Source organism: Lissotriton helveticus, chromosome 4_1, assembly GCF_964261635.1.
Source record: "Lissotriton helveticus chromosome 4_1, aLisHel1.1, whole genome shotgun sequence".
Classification (NCBI taxonomy): domain Eukaryota; kingdom Metazoa; phylum Chordata; class Amphibia; order Caudata; family Salamandridae; genus Lissotriton; species Lissotriton helveticus.
The window spans coordinates 2,055,178,844-2,055,186,356 of NC_136063.1; the positions used below are offsets into that span (position 1 = coordinate 2,055,178,844).

The 7,513-nt window shown below is 45.3% G+C and overlaps 1 long non-coding RNA gene across 1 annotated transcript; it reads left to right on the forward strand.

Annotated features, from left to right (window-relative positions):
• Positions 1-364: 364 nt before the first annotated feature.
• Positions 365-1,182, forward strand: LOC144827788 (uncharacterized). Its single transcript, XR_013610370.1, has 4 exons — positions 365-495; positions 589-688; positions 906-987; positions 1,078-1,182. It is a non-coding gene; the product is annotated as an uncharacterized LOC144827788 (long non-coding RNA).
• The last annotated feature ends 6,331 nt before the right edge of the window (positions 1,183-7,513 follow it).

Below are 7,513 nucleotides of genomic sequence, written 5' to 3' on the forward strand. Positions count from 1 at the left end.
GCGTGAGAGTTGCACCAATGTTAGTTTTGAAATGTATTATTATTATTTTTCCAAAAATAGTCGTTGTAAAACCATCACTGATTCGAAACTCACGAGAGTCAATTACAATTTTAACCATGTGGTTTTGCGGAGTCTGCTTTCTAACCGGGAGTCACTTTTCCCTCTTCATCACTCCGGCACATTAGTTGGCCCCGCCCCCAAACTCTGCGTTGCTGTTACGGCGGAGTTCGTGTTAGGAATTGCACAGACGCTGGCTGCCCGCTTTGTCTTCTTCCGTAAGTAGTTTTAGGTGCTGGTGATTTACAGTAAGCCCCGCACCTCGAACAACCAACCGATTCTCCTCCTCCCTCTTTCCAGCCTAAAACAAAAACAGACGGACAGGCGCAAGAACTAATTCCCGCCCTGAGGTGGACTATGAACCTCTCATCCGGCGTACGTCTGCAATTGAGGCTGCCTAAACGTTTTAAGTAGACTGCGGGTCTTGCTCCATTCCATGTAAGTAATCGGTAGCATGTAGCGCAGTATTCCCTACGTGAGCACCACACGCACTGTTTGGTAAACAATTTCTCTCCACTTTGTTTACCATAGGAGAATAACTTTACAACCAGAATTTGTCTCTGAATTTGTCTCTGCCGCACTGTTTTAAATCCTTTGGACCCCAGACGGTTCGAGTAATATCGACCTAAAGGTACATTTTTAAATCCTTTGTAGTCTGATGTCGGTTTTATACACCCCCATGACCAATCAAGATGCAATTTCTACTGGCATTTATGTTTGGTAAAGCCTTGAGTAGAATTTGGTAACAGCAGTGTCAACATTTGTAGTATGCAATTGGTTTTAAAACCAGTTTTCATTCTTTGATTTATTAGAACTCTATTGATTATTTGTTCTCCTCTTTATTTGAGGTTTCCACTTTATCAGATTGACCACGACAGTCAGCGTGGCGCGTTTTTCCATGTACAGAGCCCGGCTGGGCCGTACTCCATGGTAAATAATTTTTGGACCTAAATTTCGTCTTTTTCTTGTCATTTGCTTGGTATACACTAAAACACATTTTCCCTCAAATTTCTTACACAGAATTGCCCCATCCTACCCTTCTCCCTTTGTGACGTCCTGATGAAGACCCCGTGAAAGGACTTCAATTGGCCTACTGATAGGGGTCGAAACGTCGACTTGTTTCCCTTTTGTTGAAATCCCGGCACACCCCCAATTTATCTAATAATTAGATGTGACCGTCGAATTCTTCTCCCATGAACAATTTTTGAATTTTGCCTTGTATTTTGGCTTTTGTATTATATTTGTTTTGACCTATGTCTGCAATTTGGTATTACATTGGTTACCTTCTTTGATACTGTGTCACTTTTTTTCTCAATCTAACACTTCCCTGAGCACCAATTCCCTCCCTTTCCTCCCCCTTGGGGCCTTACTATTTATGAATTGATGTGATTTAATTTTGTCAATCGGCAATCACAGAGCATTGGTTAATAAATCAAATTACCAATTGCAAACCAGTTTTCGAATGTATTTTTATAAAATTCCAGTGTATGTTGCCTACAATACACCTTCCTCTCTTACGGGGACCCCCTTATATATGTACCACTTAGCACCCAGATCCCCGTGACCACATGGGTTTAACCCCCCTTTTGTAACCACTCCTTCGTTGGGGCGCAGGGTGTCCAGATGGCTTCACTTTCGTGCCTGGCCATCTGGTCGCCCAGATCCCGTCAGCCATCTGGTCGCCCAGATCCCCTCGGCCATCTGGCTGCCCAGATCCAATTGGCCATCTGGTCACCCGCAATGCTTTCCTATGGGGCAACCAGATGGCCAAACTTCCCTGGAAGTCCCGATGAGGTGCCATTTGCCTCCCGGATCCCAGCGAGGGCTCCAGGAGTTGTGTACTTTCGCGCTTTGGGCCCCCTCTGTCACCCTGTGTGCACGGATTACAAGAAAGGGGGGTAATTTTCCTCCAGATTACTAGAGAGAGGGTCCGTGAGGTCCGGCGAATCTGACTCAGGGGAAGGCAGAACCCGGGCCTGCCCGCAGGGGCCCCCAGGGGCCTGAGTACGCTCCTGCCTCTCAGCCACTTGCCGATGGTCCTTTTTCTATGACTATTTTTCCTCAGGCAGACCTCCGTGAGGTTCGGCGAAGCTGAGACGGGGAAGGTGGCACCCGGGCCCCCCGCTGGGGGCCCCAGGGGCCCGGGTACACACCTGCCTTTCAGATTCTTCCTGATGGTCCTTTTTCTCCGAGTTTGCTCAGGCAGACCTACGAGAGGTCCGGAGATGCCAAGATGGGGGAAGTCAGCACCCAGGGCCCGCCTGCTGTGGTCCCCAGGGGCCCGGATACGCACCTGCCTCTCGGGCCCCTTTCCGATGGTCCTTTTTCTCTGAGCCTGCTTGCCCCAGCAGTAGTGCTGTAAAAACACGGGTTAACCCAATAAGTCACTGGGACCTGGGTGAATAATTGATACAAACAAGGTGGTCCCAGATATTAGAACGAATAGACCATAACTTGAATAAATTCTGGTAAGAGGATTTTCTAATTAATGTTCAATATTCCAGGCTATGATGTTATTAACATTAGGAGTGGATCATGAAGGCTGTGATAAGCCCTTGAAGATACTTTCTCGGTTAAATGCGCCGTCCTACGTCTCGGACATCAGTTTTTTTGCCGCATCATTATGATGTTGTTTTTAGCTTAAATGTAAAAATAAATTTTGATATGTATTAACTTCTTAAAATCCCACTTAAATATTGTTTATGAATCTATCTCTGGGCTCTGATCTGTGCATGAACAGAACTTTGTTATATTGATGTAAAAACTGAATAAGGTTATACACCTATAAATTGTTAAAATTTCAGAGTGCCGGGATTCTGTCAGTCACATTTCTGTACAGTTAGGCCCTTTTAGGTTTAAGTGTATGTTCGCACACATGATAGTGGGGTGCTAGTAATCCTGAGTGGCACCATGACTTTTCTGATTGCGTGTTTTTGCGGACAAATTCGCTTTTCCATTTTGTAAGCCCTGTACGCTTTCAGACTGCTTTTGATGTGTGACTCGCTTATACAACGCTACAATTGTTTTTGTACATAACCTTTGGATTGGTGTTTGAGACACTTTTGAACCAAAACAGGAACTTCAGGAAATAGTTCTAGATGTTTGGAGAAGTCGGAAGCAACTTCTGGAAAAAGTCCCAAAAGGTGACTGACCAGACGCTGAGAGTCAACGTTAAACCTCGACCCGGGATGGATTTAAGGTTCGTCCAGATGAAAGTTGCAGAGGAGCAGTGTGGCTCACTGGTTAGAGGAGGCAGACCCGGATGCTGAGACCAGACCCGGGACCAGGGTACAATTCCCGACGCGGCAGGGTCTTGAGCACAAAACGTCCACGAACTCGGTAATTCTCGCTTCGGTGCCTACTCGAATCACAGGTTCACACTCTGCAACTCTGGGCAATAGCTTGCTTAATCTCCACTACGGCCTCCCGCAGCGGGATGCCTGGCTTTCACCTTGGGGATACCCAGTAGGGGCCATCTCACAGGGAAAAACCAGGACGGGTTCCCAATGCAAAGCGCTTTGAGACCTGGCGGTGATATTGCGCTATATAAAAACCTATCCATCCATCCATCCATGACTTCCAGGAATTCACTGAGGACTCGCGTTGCACCAGGCAACAAATACGGCCTGCTGGAGAGACCCTGCTCGATGTCGAGAGAAAATCCTCCAGAATAGTTTCTAAGTGTGAAGGGAAAATTTTGACTGAGGCCTCCTGCTCCTGTATCTAACCAGGGCTCCATTGTGGTCGCCTCTAACTTTGACTTTGTCCCGGTCAAGAGAGACCAGATGTCCCAAGTTGGTGCTATTGTTTTATAAGTACTAGAAAGTATTTATTCTTTAGAAATTAATATCTTAGGTTTCCTATATTGGATGTTTGCCATTTTGGTATCTATTTGTTCACACACATATAACCTATTTTTATAAATTGGTGTTGGATTTTTATTGTGTGCTCTGTCTTACTTCTTTAATGTATTGGTGTTTTTAAATGCTTTACACACCTGTCGCCTACGTTAAGTCTGCCTGCTCATTGCCAGCTACCAAGGGTTGGACAAGGGTTTAATTTATTGAGACCTTGACTGGACCAATGTTTTTGATCGTGGCCTTGTTACTTGCCTACTAATCTCTACTAATAATGTATTTTCCAATAGAGAACTTTGGGGGCTGGGGGCTTATCAAGGATGCAGGGTGAACTGACACACATACATATTCAGCTGTTACATCACCACCCATATGTGCATCTGTGAAGGGGATTTTTGTCAATCCCTCTAAGTAAAATGCAAAAGGTTTTCTCTGAGTTGTGATCCATTTGAGAAGGCAATTCAGACTGTGGTAGATGTCTTTTGGGAGGCGTGAAAGTGGCCAGCAGAAGTGAGGATGCCCACCACATCATACAGGCAGAACGGCATGCAAGGAGAGCAGCATCTGTGGGAGAGCCCATGGTACTCAAGGTCTGCATGTCTCTCTCTAGGAGCCAGAGAAGTGGTGGGATACTACAAGTGCAGCATTACTGATGAGTAATGAGGCGCAGAACAGGACAACCACCGGGAAGTCAGGTAGGCTGTTTCTAAAGTGCAGACAACTCCCCAGAGTGTCAGGTCTAGTAGTATCATCAGATGGGCAACTTCTGAAGAAGGGGAGGACTAGAGCCATTGGGAGGAATGTGAGAGCTGGCATCATCATGAGCGCTGTGGGGTACAGGGGGTTCAGGCAGTGATCGGCAGATGTAGGTGCAGACGCATGTGAGTATCATGAAGGATGAAGGAAGAGAAGAGACAGGTTGGCAAAGGAGAGAATGCAACTGAGCGACATGTTGAGGAAGGTGGCACACCAGACCTCAGCAATTTGGGCAGGACATGCACCCCATTCAGGGAGTAGGCCCACAGACCATCGTGTTTACCTTTTTGGGGTGGCACAGTTACCCCAGGCGTGAATCACTACATTTTCAGGCAGAGAGGGTGCATTTTATAGCAGCCCTAGCATCATCGGAATGTGTGGCAGGAGAAAGGGTGCCACCATCTCAAAAAGGAATGCCATTGGATGAGATGCAAGGGCAGAGTACATGCGTCATTGAAGAGCTTGATATTTGCTCATTCAATGATGAAAACATACCATAAGGTGAGACAGAGTTGCCAGACACTCGATCACCAGCTGAGGGAAATGGAACATGGTTGGCATAGTTAATTGCACTGCTGGGTGGTGAGAGACCAGGAGGAAAGTTTAGACCGGAGGGAAGTAAATGGATGGTACTGTGAGGAGACAAATTCAGAATTGCAGTTTGCATGTGTCAGAGGAGGAACATGGCAGCAAGAAGAAGTAGCTATAGCTAGAAATGGCTGCAGACAGGAAGGATGCAGGTAATATGAGACTGAAATGGTCTGGATCCCTACAAATTCAAGCGGCTAACATAGAGCATGAGCATGTGGTAAATTTATGGGAAACATGTGAGAGGCAGGATGATGAGAGGATGTGTGAAATTCATTTGCGAAATTCCAGGATAAATTATGGGACTCATGAGAGAAATTCTTAGAGAAAAGTACAGAGGCAGGGAAAGAGAAAGTCAGTTTCTTATGATGGGTGATGCAGAATAGGGAAGTGGTGCTAGAGAGGTCAGAATGCACAGATAAGACAGGCACAACAAGATGGGTTGGTGTAAACATGTAGTACTAGGAAGACAAACAGGGTTGATGAAGGAGGCTGTGATGCAGACAAATATTCACAAAACAGCTGGCCATAAAGGGAAAATGGATAGGTTGATAGAACATCTCTACATCAGAATGGCAGACTTGTATTCCAGATTTTCGAGTAGAAAAATATTGAATATCTAAAGAATATATACCTACATATCAAGGACGAAAAAATGAAGAAGATCAGTTCACATAGGTATGTATAGATTTACAATTCTTAACTCCACATCTATGTATCTTGAAGATACATAAATCCATTATGGAGGTACACACACAAAGCTCATTATACTAAACCTACAATGGCCTACATTTACTAATCTTCACCATATTTTGCTTCTCTGCATTTCAGACTTGATATTTTTGACATCTGATCTTTTTCTGAATAAGAGGATTGAAGAGTGCTGATTGATACATCACTTTTCATAGCTGGGATAGGTGATTATGGTTAATCATACACAACCCAAGACGTGTGCTCCAGGACTAACACTGGCATTGATGAGGCATTGGAACTTGCCTGGGGATGTGGAGTGGTAGCAGAGATCGGGAAGAGGGAAATTTGATCTACCTTTCACCTGCTGGCAGTAGACTCTGAGGATGTTTTCCTGTTGCAGATATGGTTTGATAAATAATTCTTTGGTGACATGGTCAGGGCCATAAGCTGAGCAGAAGCATGTGTGGTGTTCAAAAATTACAGTACCATCCTGTATTTGGTGCTTAAAAAAGTGGCCTGGTCTGAGCATCTGAAGCACTACCTCAACAATTTCCTTCAGGTAGATTGGGTTGATGGAGTGTGTGTGCTTGGCTGATGAGAGTGACAGAACGAGTATAATTTGATTGTGCCGCTATTGCAAGAAAAGACATAAGGACCAGCGATGAGTATAAAATTCCTAGGAATTCCATGGCAGTGGCATCCAAGTTGCCAAAAAATAAACTTGTGAAGTTCAAATCACTGTTACAGGAAGTGAAAATTAAGTCAAAATGTGACTTAAAGAAGATGAAGCAAGTACTTGTGCAATTGAATTGTGTGCAAAAGAATAAGACCTAAGAAAAACATTTTCTGCAGGCACTTGACATTCTCCATGAGGTGGTTGACACAACCACATCATTGAGTCAGGATAATGTATGGAGTATGGCAGGGCATGCACACCTAGGTTCTTGGATGATTACAAAGGGGTGATGATATGGATGATGACATCCCCTTATATGTGGTGTATGGCCATGACCACTTAAGTACCCTTCTGAACCTGTGAAGACGCTGCCAGGAAAAAGGACTGCTGTGCTGATGAATGACTGTCACTATGCTTAACTGCTGCCTTGCTGGACTCATGCCTTGCTGTGATGCCCTGCTGCCTGCTGTTCTCCTGCCTAGGTGAAAAGGACTGGATATGCATTACTTCAACCCAGAGAGACTCCAAATGTTAGCTGTCTAACCTCCTGATCTGAAGTCTCTGGCACATAAAAGACTTCCAACTTACCTGCTTCTGCAACTGGATTCTGCCCTGCCAAGTGGTGCCACTTTGCTTTCGGAACTACCACTGCACGAGGTCCCCACATCTTCATCTGTGGCATTCTCAATGATGACGTTGAATCTCTCCATTGCAGATGTTCACTCATCAGAGCTGACGTATCATTGCTGCTGCACGTATCAGGACCAGTGCATCACTCCCACTGTGTGGATCGACACATCACATCGCTTTGACTGCGGTCCACACCTTTGATGTCGACGCAGCCAGGATCAAGGTACTTTTCTTCAACGGGCCTCACTAGGACACT